Below are 15204 nucleotides of genomic sequence, written 5' to 3' on the forward strand. Positions count from 1 at the left end.
CTCACCCCCCAGGCTGGACAGCTGTGCCCTCACCCCCCAGGCTGGACGGAGGTGGCCCTGCCGCACCCTTGATCTCCGGGCAGCTCCTTGCCCCAGCAATGAAAGCAGAAGCCAGCAGCCCTGGAGGCAGAGCCGTGTCAGATGCTTCCTCTGAGTGCCACCCGCTGCGCCCCCCTCGCCCGCCACCCAGCAGTCACCGGGTCACGGGAGGCCTGCCGGTCCCCTTCAGGGGACCTGCAGCCTCTGTGCCAGCCAGCCACGTGGGCTCGGCCTGGGTCCAGCAGGGCGTCTACAGGGGTGGCTGCAGCCAGTCCTGCGGGGGCACAGGGCCTAGGGGGCTGCTGGCCTGATGAACCCTGGACGTCAGGGGAGCACCCAATCCCTGCAGAGGGAGCCGGGGTCCCATCCCCTCAAGCACAAAACCCATCCTGGGAAGCAGGGTGCCCGAAACGCCCTGGGTACCTGCTCCTGGGTCAGAACAGCCAGAGACAAGACCATCCTGGTGTGTACGAGGTGGAAGGTGAACACCGCAGGACCATGGGGCCGAGCAGGAAGCCGGCGGCAGCGAGCGACAACGCGGGGGATGCTCAGCTAGCCAGGGCCCCGGCGAGACAGGGTGTGGCCTCTAGTCGCAGGCGTGCCCCGAGGAGGGCCCCAGACACCCCGGCCTTCCTGACAGTGCAGCAGCTGCCCTGGGCAGGCAGGGTGGGGGGAGCCCTTTCTGGGGGAGGGGGAGGGGACAGACACACAGCCACCAGCTAGTTCTGGGGTTGTTACAGTTCCTGCTTATCGGCGCCGGCTCTGTGCCCGGGCTGGGCTACGCACCTTTTACCCACGTCCCCTCATTTGATTGTCCCCCCAGTCCTGGGGGGGTTACTGCTGCTCCCCCCCACTCCATCGATGATGACCCTGAGAGTCAGAGGTCAGGCCTATGGCTAGGATTTGAACCCAGGGCTGGGCCGATTCCAGAGCTGTGCTCTGAGGTGGGCACTGCTAGGATGCCCCCCAGCTGGACGGTGAGCCCGGGGCAGGGCTGTGTCCCTCACTCATGTCCCATTCCCAGTCCCGCCACCGCGCCAGGACATAGCAGGTGGAAGCAGATGACGTGGTGGTGGGGGGACCTGGGAGGACGGGTGAGGGGGGGCTCCCTCCTCCCTGGGGAGGAGGTTTTACCCACGGTTCCAGGGAGTGGGGTGGGCACGGGGCTCTGAGGCTGCAGTGGGAGTAGCCGCCGTGGGCCCCCGGCGGGGTTAAGACACAGATGGGGCGGTGGGGAAAAGAAAGAGGAGAGAGAAGGGAGAAGTGAACAGTTTGGGGCGCTCTGGAGCATCTCATAAGTGATTGAAGACAGCAGCTGTCGGGGGGTGAGCAGGAGGGGGCCGGAGAGCAAAGGGACAACGGGAAAAAGAGAGGCCCTGTGGGGGGCGTCGGGAGGAGAGTCCCCACGGCTGACCCCCCGCACACAGTCCTTGCTGTCTTTAACCTTCTTAGATGAGGGCACTTTTATACACGGCAATCAAGGCCCGTGAATACTAAATGCTACCCAAGGCCACAGGCCCATCAGTGGCAGAGCTGGAACGGGAACCAGGTACGTCTGGCTCCAGATTGGGACTCTTTCCTCCACCTGACCTGGAGCCCCCTTGGGCCTGACTCTGGACAGGTACCCTCTGCTGCCCACCAGCACGGAGGAGACCCTGTGGGTCCACAAGGCACACTTAACTCACTGCTCTTACACACCTCCAGGCAGCAGGTAGAAGTTGGACATTTCAAACTAACGCCTGTAACTTCGCGAGCTGCTTGGCGCTGTTGGTCGCCGTGAGTCAGGTCTCAAATTGCCACTTCATTCCTGGCCCCTAAGAGTAAATCGTATTTCTTCAAGTATCTGCCAACGCTTTTTCAAGAAGTTCCTTTGGACTGGGAGGGCAGGCAACCACTAAATGCTGGGCTGTGAAGTTAGGGATACTTCATTTGGACGAGGGGCAGCTTCTCTTCTGCGTGGATGCATCTGAGCCATAGATTTAAGCTGGATCAATAAACATGACAGACAGAGCTGCTGAGTGGCCCAACTGCCGCCCACATGCCCCACCTCCTGAATCATCTTCTAGCTAGTGTGGCCTGGGACACGGTCGATCAGCAGGGTCCTGGGGTGGGGGAAGGGGCATCCAGGGAATTTTGCTTTCCTCGTGGAAAGGGACAGAATCTTCTGGAATGTTCTTCATGGAGGAGTCTGTCTCCATTTTCAGCAGAAGGAGTGGTGTGGGTGGAGGTCTCTCAGGCTGGATCGGGGGCAGGAGGTGGTACCTCAGAGGCCTGTGTGGGGTGACCTGCAGCCAGTAGTCTTGTACTGTCCCCCCCAGCTCGACCACAGAACATGATCGCATGCCAGGCTGGTCTTGAGACCACTTAAAGTTACCTCCTGGTAAGTGCGGACCTCACAGGGATTCTAGCTGTTTCCACAACTTACGGAGGAAGTTCTGAACAGATCTGCCTCAAGGTAACTCACATTCCTTTGGGCCGGGACCTGTCCCTGGAGTGTAGGCGGAGGACTGGGTTCGTGCATCCTAGACACTCCCAGTGTGCGGAGCAGAGAGCGGGGTCCAGGGCTCCAGAGACACACAGCTCCCTCTGCAAAACCCCCATGGGGAACTCTAAGCAAGTGAGGCCTCTGGGGATGACCGAAGTGATGAAACATGTCCTTTATCATGTTGATTTTTTTTTTTTTTTTTTTTTTTTGCGGTACGCGGGCCTCTCACTGTCGTGGCCTCTCCCGTTGCGGAGCACAGGCTCCGGACGCGCAGGCTCAGCGGCCATGGCCCACGGGCCCAGCCGCTCATGTGGGATGAGGGATCCCATGTGGGCATGTGGGATCCTCCCGGACCGGGGCACGAACCCGTGTCCACTGCATCGGCAGGCGGACTCTCAACCACTGCGCCACCAGGGAAGCCCTTTCATATTGATTTTAAATCAGCATCCTTGTAACTTCTACCCACAGGGCCCACCTTTGTTCCCCGGCCTGGGAACTAAGGATGGTTTTCACGTTTTTTAAGTGGTTGGAAGAAAAACAAAAGAAGAATATTTCATGGGACGTAAGAATTATAAAAAATTCAAATTTCAGTGTCATCAATACTGCTTCACTGGTACAGAGCCATGCTCATGTACTGTTGGGCCTCCATAACAAAACGCCACAGATGGGGTGGGGGAGGACTTCAATGACAGACATTTTTCTCAAAGTTCTAGAGGGTGGAAGTCCGAGATCCAGGTGCTGGCAGATTCAGTGTCTGTGAGCACTTCTTCCTGGCTTGAGGATGGCCACCTTCTCCCCGTGTCCTCACAGGCAGAGAACGAGCTTGCTCTGGTCTCTTCCTCTTCTTATAAAGGCACCAACCCATCATGGGACCCCACCCTCAGGACCTCATCTAAACCCAATCACCTCCCAAAGGCAAACGGCATCCCACTGGGAGTTAGGGCTTCAACATATGAATTTTGGGGGACACAAACATTCGGGCCAGAACACTTATTCACGTATCGGCCACGACTGCTTTCACGCCACGTGGCAGCACTGAGGAGTTGGGATAGAGGCTGCACTGCCTGAAAGGCTGAAACAATTATTCTCTGACCCTCTGTAGAAAAGGTTTGCGGATCCCTGTTCTAGGAGTTACCTCGGCCTCTAGAAGGCTACACCTCCGTCCTGGAGCAACGGGGGCTTCAGGCACACAGTCTCTGGAGCAACAGACCTCTGCTGCTGGACCCCGCCTCTGCCCCCGTGAGCCCACACCTGTTTCCTGGGCCCAAGTGTCGGCCGTTGCCTCTCTTCGAGTGGTGCCTCAGTTAAGTGAGGTCACTGCACGGAGCACTCTGCCTGGGCCCCATGTGCACTCTTGGTCACTGTCATCCTGTTCATCTCCTGCATTCAGGTGTAGCTTGCGTGGTTTGGTGACTTTCAAGCCAACCCTGGGATTCCGTTGAGAGTTTTCAGTGTATGAGATCACAACCTCCTCTCCGGGGACTGGACAGTAATCCAGTCTAATAACTGATAGCCAGAAGCAGACCCATTTCAAAGGCAGCGTGATCTGTAACATTTTGCAGCCCCGTTCAAAACCTCGCTTGGGGAGGGGGGGAGGCAAACGCAGGAGGTGTGTTTGTCAACGCTGGTGCCTAGACGGGCCACACGTCACATTCCGGGGGGATTCACCATTGGTGGGCGCTCAGCTCCGTGTCCTGCAGTGCCCACCCTGGTCACGTCATGGGTGAGCGGTCTCCCGGAGCCTTCGTAGAAATGCAAACCTTCATGGTTGAAAAGCTCCTTTTTTTTTTCCCCTGGGGGACACCTCCCGGGTGACATGTTATGCAAATTTTCCAAGTGTCCCAGACAGGCCACGTGCAAAAGCCTAATCAAATCCACAACGTGCCTCCATGGTCTGTCCCAAGGACCCTCTCTCCCAGCGTGTGGAGGTTTCAAAGGGCTCCACAGTGACTCATGGAAGCCGAGTGGCCCTGAGGACATCGCAGGAAAGGAGACCCCCAAGAGGGCTTCTCTAACCCTGCCCAGTGGGGTCCCACCTGCTCTTCCCCCTCAGATGTCTGGGGAACAGAGCAGGGAGAGTGGCCCGCAGGTGGGGCCCAGGGGTTTCCCGCGGCTGTTAACCTGCGGGGGTCTGAGGTTAATCACGTGACTCAAACGTGCCTGCCCCAAAGATGTTGCCTGCACAAGAGAAAGCTAGTTACTGTGGAATCTTATTATTATTTTAAAAAATCTCTAAAGCCCCGCATCAACACCAGCAAACCAAACCACCACCAGACAAACCCCCATCACTGGTAGATGTCTTTTGATGGATAGGATACCTCCCTAGGATGCTGGAGCACCTGACGAAAGGTATCTCTGGTGGGGACCGCAAACCTCTGGTGGGTGCAGCCAGGGGCCGGGGGTGGATACGTGGGCTTTGGGAGTCTCTGCCACGTGAAAACAGCCAGGGACAATTTGTGAATGAAAGGGTGTGGCTGTGTTCCAGTAAAACTCTGTTGAGCAAAACAGGTCATGGGCTGGATTTGGCCCTCAGGCCATAGTTCGCAGAACTTTGATCTCTGACATTAAAAAAAGGTGACATCCACTGAAATTAAGACAGAAGTGTGGGTCCTTATGATGTCCACAGCACTCACAGCTCTGCTCTGTCCTTTCGTGGGGACACTCCCATCAGGAAGGGGACCCCCTCAGGTCCAAGATGACTCCCATGCTGCCTGCTGGCTGAGCCCCTGACCCCGTTGCTCAGCGGGGGTGCTGGGAGGGAGAAGGCACAGAGGTCCCATGTGCCCTGAATCCTCATTCACCTGCTAGTCATTCTGATTTATCATCGGACCGCAGGCCTGATTAATCTGCTCCTAGTAAACATGTAAAGCCGCCCTCCCAGCCGCTCGCTGGGGACAGCTGGCCACGGTCGCAGGCTGCCTGCCGCCGCTGATGCCATACTATTTTTGGTTACTCTTTCTGTCTCATTTATTTTTGATACGAGTTGCTCATACAGACTGTATGTTCTCTTTCTTGCTCCTGCACTGAGATGAAATAAGCATAGTATTTTTAAACCCAGCTCGTGGGGCCTCAGCGCAGCACCTGGAAAGCGCTGTCCAAGGTGGGCTGCCTGGCCTCAGGCTGCGGCCCACAGCCTTGCCTCACCCTCCTGGACACGGTGACCCATCAGTCCTGGGGAGACACTGGGCCTTCAGGGTCCTGCAATGACACTGGGCTTTCAATGGCTGGGGGTCCAGGACATCTGAGTGCCCTCTGAGTGGCAGGGAGGGACGAGGCACCAGACACCCACCTGAGCAGCATCTCTGGCCTCATCCCTGGGTGGGGACCAGTCCAAGCTGCTGGTGACTGAGTGCAGAGGTGTGATGTGCTGGGATAAAGGCTTTCACGTGCACTCACTCACTTAGCCTTCATCCCACACCCTGTGAAGTTGGTACTGCTTATTACCAACCACTGGTGATGGCTGGGGAAACGGAGGCTCAGAGAGGTTCCGTTGGCCTGGCCATGCCCCCGCGCAGCCCTGAGAGTCCCTCCTCTGAACCACAGCCCTGCGCTGCCACGGGCAGAGAGGGAACAACCAAAGGCCTCCTCCCAACAGGGGTGAGACAACCGTGCTCTCCAGGATGAGAGTGGCTGGGATGGGGGGTGGGCGAAGGCAGGGGGGCGTCTCCTTAAGAGACCAGCAACGATGCAGGTGCGAGCCGGGGAGGCCTGGGCCAGGGTGGGCTGGCAGCTGCTGGAGCCGGGAGGTGGAGACCAAAGGCCGGCTGGCGGGTGGATGTGGGGTGCTGGGGGAAGACAGGGGAGCAGGGTGACCCCCCCCAGCTCCTGACATGGGGGAAGTGCTGGGTGCAGCAGGTTGGGGGAGCCTGGAGCCTGGTGGCGGCTGCGTTGAGTCCGAGAGGCCTGTGGGACACCCATGTGGGGGGCTGGGGTCTTCCTCTGGGCTCCTCCCCTCACTCCTGCCACAGAGCCCTGGCAGGTGCCGTCCCTCTGCCTGGGACGCTCTTCCTTTGTGTCCCTGCTCAGATGTCACTTCTCCAGAGAGGTCGTTCTGGAAAGCCCTCTCCAATGTCCTGTCCATCAGAGCAGCACGTGCATTTCCTGCAGAGCTCGTACCCCAACCTGTGGTGACTCCACCCGGCTGTCCCCCTGACCAGATGGTGAGCTCAGAGGGCAACCACTGGGTTGGTCTCATTCCCTGCGGAATCCCTCATGCCGGGACGGGGCGATTGCTGAACGCACGCAGGCAAGTCACGCCTGCTCTGCATGGCTCGCGTGCTCCTTCCTGCAGCTCAGCACCTCCTCCACGGGGTTTCACGGTGGGAGGGTGCAGTTCGCAGAGGCCCAGGTCAGGATCTCAGGCTATCACTGGACTGACAGGCTCTACCAGGTCTGGAGTCCCCAACCAGGATGATCCCTGGTTCATAACACAAGGACAGAGCCAGGCATCTCAAGGGCATGTGTGCACGGGCAGAGAGCACGTGTACATGCATGTGTGAACACGCACATGCACTCACACACCACCTTTACCATCTCCATGACCTTCACCTCCATCACTTCTACTATCTCTAGCACCTCCACAACCTCCACTTCTATCATGCCCTCCACCTTCACCCCAGGCTGGCTCTTCTTCCCCCAAGCACTGCTGCTTTGGAGTCTTCCCCCCCGAACGACCCTCTGAGCTTCAGTTCTCACCTCCATGCCCACGAGCCCCACGGCTGCACCGTCAGCACCCCCGGCCTGAGCCCCAGTTTCAGACTCTGTTGGCCGCATCCACATAGCTGCCCCTGGAACACCCCCTCTCCTGCCCATCTCCACTGCCAGCCTCGGGTCGACCACCTGTCCCCAGAGTCCCATTCCTCTTTCTCCACCGCAGATCCATCAGGCCACGCCTTTACTGGCCGCCCAGGGCCTTCAGCCTCTGGCCCAGTACCTGGGCTTGGTCTGCAGAAGCATTCCCAGCCAGGCCTGACTACTTCTGCAGGCTGCTTCCCACACGCCTGCCTGCCTCTTTTCCCACACACCTGGCCTCGGGCACGCCTGTCTGCCTCGTTCCCTCATGCTCCTGTACCTGTGGCAGCCCCTGCCCTTGCTCCTTCTGTGCCCCACCCTGGGGCGGGTGCCGTGTCTCCCCATCCGCTGGGGACGTCACCAACCTCAGGGTCTAATGCAGTGGTTGCTTCCCCGTCCTGCACGGGTCACCCCACACTATTTGCAGTGGTTACCCCCGGGGCGGCAATAGCGGGGAGGGTGTCGGCACGTTCCATGACTAACACCTCTACCGTCCGAATCTTCTGAACTACTCCGCTAAAGCCCTAAGAAGCAAAGAGCTGGGGCAGGTCTACTCGACTCCAAAGCCAACACTCTTAACGCCCCCTCATGCCATTTTGTCCCAGGCTCCCATGATGATTTCTGGAGAAGAATGCTCCCTGCCGCTTTCTGGTTTAAATCTTTGACACTCGAATGCCAGCCCAGCCTCTGGGCACCCTCATCCCCAGTAAAACCTCCCCCTCTTGCCTAAATCCAACTGGGGGACACATGGGGCTGAGGTCCCCCACCCCACCCCGGCTTTTCTACCTCTTTTATTCACCGGAGCAGGGACGAGGAAGGACTCGTCAATTTGCCCTCAGAACGTGAATAACCCTGGACCAGGCATTCCACCTGTGAACAGGGGGAATGGGGATGATCGGAAGGGGAGGGGCAGGCAAAACACCCTCCAATTCCCAGAAAACAAGCCGGTGGCTCATTCTGGAATCCCCAAGACAGGGATTTTCAAAGTCTGTGTGTCCTGGTCACACCTGAGATAGTTCTCGAATCTAATATTTATCTACTTATTTTTCCAGTTATCTTTGAATTATGACAAGTAATGCTGGCTTTCCCTTACTTGCAGGAATGGCAAGTTTCATTTCAAAATAAGCTTATTTAAGAAAAAAGTTTAACCAGCTGAAAGAGAAATGCAAACTCTGAAACACGTCTGGCTGTGTGCACATATGACTCAGAGCATCAGATGAAAGGCCAAGGACTGGAGTGTGGAAATACTTGCCAAAGACAGAGAGACAGACAGACAGAGATAGAGAGACAGACGCATCTGAGTGCAGGAGGGGGAGTGCTTCCTGAAACCCACAGCCTCAGAGTCTCCTCCCCAGAAATCCCAGGAGAAGGCATGTAGACTCCACCGCAGAACCACGGGGCAAAAGTGAGTTCCAGGTGGTCATGCAGTTCTTTCTTTTCTTTAAAACTAATTTTCCTCCCCTTTTGTGAAAGCATGTCAGAGTTCCTCCAATTACAGGAAGTTTATCAAGAGAATCTAGGGAGAGACCAGAACCCTGGCAGGATGTAGCATTCCAGGCCAGCCCCGGAGAGCAGCTCTGATGAGGGTCTGGGTGGGCGGACGTGCCTCGGAAAGGGGGTGTGTGTATGCACGCACACGCACACAGCCCACAGGTGTGCATACATGCACGCACACGCACGCACGCACACACAGGCCCACTCTACCCATCGGCCAAGCAGCCCGAGGTCTGCGGCCGCTCGTGTTCCCCAGGAGATGCTGGGGAAGGCCTCTCCTCCCTCAGGCCGGAAGCTCCGCCCCAGGTCAGGCCAGAAGGGTGGCCGGAGCTTCCCGTGTGTGGGAGGACTTGCAAGCTCACGGCCCGCGTGCCAGGTGGTTGCAGGCCAGCCCCGGGGAGCCTCCCGCTGCTCCGAAAAGCAGATGCTCCACAGAGCAGGTGAAGATGAAGGACCCAGGATCCCCCCCCGGGTACGGGGGGTGGTGGCTAGAAGGACTTGAGAGCCATCTGGGCGACCCAAACGTCCAGCCAGAGCACATCTCAGACACGACTCAGAGAGTGTGTCCCACACCTTTGGGGTAGGCTGAGGGGCTGTGCCCGCCCCTCCCTCCCCTGGGATGAAGCGCACCCAGGGGTGCTTTTCCTCCCTCTGGGGCCTGGCTGTGCCCACTTCCTGCCTCAGTGGATGCTCCCAGAGCCATGGGCGGGGCTGTCTCCCTGGGAGGAGCCGGGCCCCCATCAAGGCAACAGGCATCTCCTCACCCAGCGCCCCAGGCCTGAATGCCCCACGTGCACCAGCCCCTCTGTGGAGGCTGAGGGTCAGGGGGCCACACACAGCGTGAGAACTGGCTGGGGGTGTGCCGTGGGACAGAGCTGTGTCGCCCACACTCCACAGCCCCAGCTCTCTTTTCACGCCGAGGGCGTTTCTCGCCTGTTCTGGTATCTGGACCTTGTCCCTCAGAGGGGAGAGGTTCTTAAAGATAAAGAACAGCGGAACCAGAGCGACCTGTCCCCAGTGCTGACCAGTGTCAGGGGGACAAGGGGGGCTTCCTGCTGCAGGATCGGGACTCGGCTGACTGCCCGTGAGGGCCTTTCCCTTACGAAACCCAAGCCCTGTCCTTCACGCCAAATAGAAGACAAGCTGCAGGTCTTAATGGCCCACCTCTAGGATTCCCTCCCCACTGGCGCCGGTGAGGGGGTCCGGGTGAGGCAGCGGCTCCCGGCCCCCCACACTCACCAGCTCCCTGGGGGGCGGTCGTGCAATCCCAGAGGACTCCAGGCAGCACCCACGGGCGGCACTGAGTCCCGGACACCCTGCGGTCAGCATGCCTGCGGCATCTCCAGCCCCTTGGCCGCGGCTGCAGTGCCGCGAGTACCTGGCTGGGGCGTCAGAGACAGAACCTCTGCATCCGCCTCTGAGCGTGATAACCAATGAGCCGAGGGACTGCGGGAGGGGGAGGGGAGGGGGAGGTCCGAGCACGCGCTTCCCCTCCCCCTTAAGTGGTCCTGGTTTTCCCCACTCCTTGGGGGGCATCCGCAGTAAGAGGGACAGAGAAATGCCGCATCTCCTATCAGAGCCGGACCGAGGTCTTTTGAACTGAGCCACGGCGGGAAGAAAACACAGAGTTTGGGGGGCGGGGGCGGGGAGGAAGAAGCACCCCTTGCCAGGGATTAGGGCTGTGACCCCGTGACGATTCAAAGCCTGACTCGGCAGCTGACACAGGAGGGAGCAGAGACGGCCCAGCTCTCGGCAGATGGCACATGGAGGGAGCAGCTCCAAGCTGCTTCCTTTGGCCCGGGCAGGGGGGTGGGTTTTAACCGCTTACCCCCCAGGCTGGGAGCAGGAGGGAGAGGCCGGCACCCTGGTGTCCCCCAGACAGGCAGCCTCAGAGCCCGGCTCTCTAGTCCAAGTGGACACGTTGGCGCCCTCTTGTGCCACCAAGCAGTCCCTGGACACTCGGCCCTCCCCCAGGGCTGGTGGGGTCTCTTCCTCTCTGGAGCCTTGGACAGCCCACACCCCGAGGGGCCCTCCAAGCAGGGTGCCGGGCAGGGAGGACCTGGGGAGCCTGGGTGTTCCCATCTTGCCCGCTGCTACGAGTTTCTGCAGTAACACTGGGGGGCTGGTGGTGGGCCATGGGCACGGGGGCCACCTACTTCTGGCCAGCCCCGTGCAGGGGCCTCTGGTCACCGTGTCCAGCCAGGCCCCTCCCCTGTAGACGGCACAGCGCCTGGCACAGCACAAGGCTGACTGTCTGCAGCTGATCCCCCAAACGCCGCGTGATCGCGTACACGGTGGTGCGGGACCCCTGGGCTTTACGGGCATTTCAGCGGTGACCCTTAGAAGAAGTTGAGCGACAGACCTAAAGGCTGTAGCACAAGCCCGTCCCTCCCCGGGGGAGGCACAGGCTGGCATCCTGAAAACGGGGTCCTATCTGAGCACCTCCCACCTGCCCTCGATGGGACACGCCGCGCTGTCTCACCTGCTCACCTTGTCACCCACAGGTGAGCTCCATGAAGCCTCCCCAGGCTGCTGGGCCCACCACTCTGAGGCCAGGAAGGGGGCTCTGCCCTCTAAGTACGCTGGCAGGTATGGCCGGGGTGACCCCATACTGGACCCCACTCCTCACTGTGGGCCCCGGCTCCGGGTGTAACTGCTGGCTTTCCAGAGAGGGGGTCCGACTCGACCCAGCTCGACCCCAGGTCCACACCCCATACTCCCACTCTTACCCCTTAGCCAGTAACACCCAACATGCAGTTCCTGCCAAGGGGGAAGAATCAGCAGACCAGAAAGAAAGCCATAGGAGCTTCTGGAGGGGACCCTGGGGGTGGTGGTGGGGAATCAATGGCGGAAACCTGCTGTGGTGGCTCAAATTGTGCCCCCCGCACCCCAAACATATGTCAGAGTCCCGGTCCCTGGTATTAGTGAACAGGACCTTACGAGGCAAAAGGGTCTTTGCAGATGTAATTAAGGTCGGGTCATCCTGGATCGGGGTGGACCCTACATCCAATGACAGGTTTCCCTAAAAGAGGAAAAGACACAGATGCAGGGAAGGAGGCATCGTGATGGAGGCAGAGACTGGGGTGATGTGTCCCCCTTTGCTGGGGGGGGCCTGTGTCCCCAGCCCTGGTTCAGTTCCACACCTTGAGGGGAGCGGCAGTTTGCAGGGAAATTTCTGCAGCCCTCGTTGCATTAGCATTTGTGAACAGGCTCCTGGGGCCCTCCCCACTCCCCAGGGGACTGTAAGAATAAATAACAAATGATTTCAAAGCGGATCACGCTGCTGGTACCACACGACAGAGGCATGAAAGATTAATATCTTGCCCATGCAGCACTACGCTAGCGATTGGAAAGCCAGCTTTATTCCACCTCATCCATTAAAGGCTCTGCTGAATTAAAAGAGATGCAAAAGAAAGCCATCAGGCACTGTGTCTTTGCAATCATATAATTAACAGGAAAAAAAAGCGTTTTTAAATGAAAGTACTCATTGCAGGTGAGGCTGCAAAGAAGCTACTCCAGTGAGACGTTGCTGCTTCGCGGATGCGTGGCACAATCTTTTGGGAAAGTAATTGGGCAATAGACCCATAGCTTGGGATGCAGAAATCCTACTTATATAATGTAACCTAACCGTCCAAGAGAGGAAATAAACTTAGACGCGCACCCATGTTCAAGGCAGCATTATTGGGAAGAGTGAAAGAATGCTAAATCCCTAAGGAGATCATGTTTCAGTGAATTTCGGGGAAAACGATAGGCTATAATTCGGTCACTGGCAGTGACGTCTCCCTGTTTGGGAAAGTCTCCGGCAGTGATGTGAGTGGGGGAAGAGGGGAGTCCCACGATTCTGCAGGCGGGAGGGGAAAGCATACAGGAGAGTGGGGAGGGGTGCCGCCTCCCAACCGCACTCTTCCTGCCTCAGACTCAGCGACCCCCTTCTGGTGGGAGGGTCTGCGTAAATGAGGCAGGGAAAGAAAGGATCCAGCGGGGCTCTGCCAGCACTGAGCTGAGAGCTGGGCCGGACCTTTGTGCGGTTTCCTCTTACCAGGAATCCTGGCGACCCCAGCCCAGGGGCGAGGCCAAGTGGGAGCATCCATCCCGTTAACAAGGCGACATGGGGCCCAGGGTCCTCTGCTGGCTGTGTGACCTGAGGTCAAGCATGGAAGCTGTTCTCACCCATGAAGCACCTACTCCTGGGGTGGCTGGAGGGTTAAGAGTAAATGCTTGTAAGGTTTAAGCAAGAGCCTGACAGAGCAGATCCCAGACCAATGGCGGCTGCTGATACAAATAATGATAGGACAGCAGTTATCCTACCCCTCCTCACACCCGCCATCAGCGTCATCACTGTTGCCATGACCAGCATGATCGTTGCCCTCATCATCACCACCATCACCATCACCATCACCATCACCACCACCACCAGCATCATGTGAACTGCCTGCCTCCTTCCTGCTGTGGGGCAAAGGCTTTCAGCCGTCCAGCCTCCTTCCTGGAGGTCCCCTGCTCCCATGGAAACCTGCTCACGGGACCATGGCCTTCTCTGCCTGCCGCTTGGGACCACTCAATCTGGATGCCCTGGGACGGCTTGTGCAGTTAGAAGGAATTAACTTCGCATAATTAAGTAGCTCTGCTATAAACACATGAACGTGGCTGCTGGGCACTGAGCATGCAGTCTGTTCGGGGAGGCTGCCGGGCTGCAGGACACAGCCCATCTGTCCAGATGCCAGGTGGCTGGGAGCCTGTGGCCGCCAGCCTACGATGCCCGCCCCCGCACCGGAGCTGCCTCAGCACACAGGCTCTGAGCACCGGGCTGTGTCTTGCCCTCAGCTGCAGGGGTGCATCCTCGCTGACTGCCATCTTTGGCTGGGTGCCAGGCCGCAGAGGCCACGGCTGCTCTGCCCTCCCTGGGGCATTGCCTGTTGTTCGGAGTGTGGCAGGATTGTGCCCTGGGGATAAGATACTTTGCGGAGAATCTGTCAGTGGGGTGGCCAGCCTGGGGAGATGGAATAAGGGAGCCCACGGTGGGGATGGCCACTGCCTGCTTCCAGGGAGCCCAGGCTTGGTCCCACGGCTTCAGCTCAAGGATCCAAAGCTCACCAGGTATCTCCTCCAAGCAGGGCCTCTGAAGGTTCCTGGGGTGGACGAGTGGACCGAAGGGGAGGCGGGAGACCTGTCCTGCCTACAGGCAGCACCAGGGCCGGTGCTAGGACTTCATTCCTGGAGTGGAGCCTCACACAGAAAGGATGAGTGGAGGATTGCCAGGACGGTAACATCACCTCTTTGCAGCTCCGAGCCCTTGACATCAATGCTGTGAGGGGATGGGAGGCAAGGGCAGCCGTCCGACGCTTGCGAAGCGCTGGCTCAAAGGACCGTGGGCTCTTGGAAGTTGGGGAAATCAGCCTGGGGTCAGGCTAGTGTTCCTCGGGCCTAAAGGGAGGGTGACAGGCCTAGTGGTCCTGCCTCTGCACCAGCAGTATTCACCCACATGTAAAGGGAAATGAGCATCCCTCCAGAGGACCAAGCATGGGCCGTCTGGCTTAGGAAGCGGGGAGGCCTGGGTTGGGGGATGCGGGAGCACCCCGAAAATGGTCTGATGTACGGAGGAGGTCCCAGGGAGGATGTGGCACAAGGTTTGGTTCTTGCCCAGGGGTTTCCCTTCTCTGATCATCCCGAGTCAGGTGGCAGCCACTAGCCCGTAGGCCAGGGTGCCCCATCCGTTCCCAGCTCCGCAGAGGGCGGCCCCAGCTTGCGGGGGTGGGTGGGCCTTACACGAGCTGTTTCCTACCCTGTTCTACCTTCTGGGAGAGTCCATCGTTCCTGATCGTTGCTGAGAGGCTGCTTCTGCCACGTGCCTGCCCAAGGGCTGAGCTGGGGGTACAGAGGTGACGGGACAGACGCACCCCGTCCTTATGGGGCACACGCTCTAGGAGGCACCGGATGTCAGCAGCAAAGACCATCCTGGAGCGTTGCTCAGAGAGACCTACAGGATGTTGGTGAGGGCTGCTCAGGGGGTGAACACAGGCTGGCAGTCAGAGAGCTGCATGGTGGCCCCAAGCTGCCAGCAAGTGTGATTCCCCCCCGAGCCCCAGTTTCCCTCTCCTCAAGACAAACAGGCTGGACCACATGCATCAAAGAGTAAGAAGCCTGAAGGGACTTTCCTGAGGACTGCTGGCTGGAGGAGCCCAGGGACCCCAGCCCCACAGTAATAAACGAAATAAAGCCCCGTAGTACTTCAAATGCCTGCGGCTTGGGGGCTGCTCTAGAGACCAGGGGTTCTGCCTGAACCTGGGAGCAAGTGTCCTCTCGTCCCCTCAAGGGATTGGGGAAGGGACCCCTGAGCTGTGCCCTCTCCCCCTGAACTGGGGCCCTTTTTGTTTTCAGAGCTTTGGGTGACTGTTTGG

General features: G+C 58.7%; 1 protein-coding gene across 3 annotated transcripts in view; it reads right to left on the bottom strand.

Annotated features, from left to right (window-relative positions):
* The window catches only part of KCNAB2 (potassium voltage-gated channel subfamily A regulatory beta subunit 2), a 97573-nt gene that overhangs the window by 73765 nt on the left and 8604 nt on the right, over positions 1-15204 (bottom strand). Inside the window, exon 1 of one of the 3 annotated variants that reach the window (XM_027110381.1) lies at positions 463-671. The exons of 1 other annotated variant lie outside the window; for it this stretch is intronic. The gene's annotated coding sequence lies outside the window, so the exon portion shown is untranslated. Of the gene's footprint in view, positions 1-462; positions 672-15204 lie in introns of those variants that run through there. One more of the 3 variants, XM_027110384.1, reaches the window with a different exon arrangement.

This window comes from Aethalodelphis obliquidens, unplaced genomic scaffold (assembly GCF_003676395.1).
Source record: "Aethalodelphis obliquidens isolate GAN/ISIS:26980383/991018 unplaced genomic scaffold, ASM367639v1 scaffold9, whole genome shotgun sequence".
Classification (NCBI taxonomy): Eukaryota; Metazoa; Chordata; class Mammalia; order Artiodactyla; family Delphinidae; genus Aethalodelphis; species Aethalodelphis obliquidens.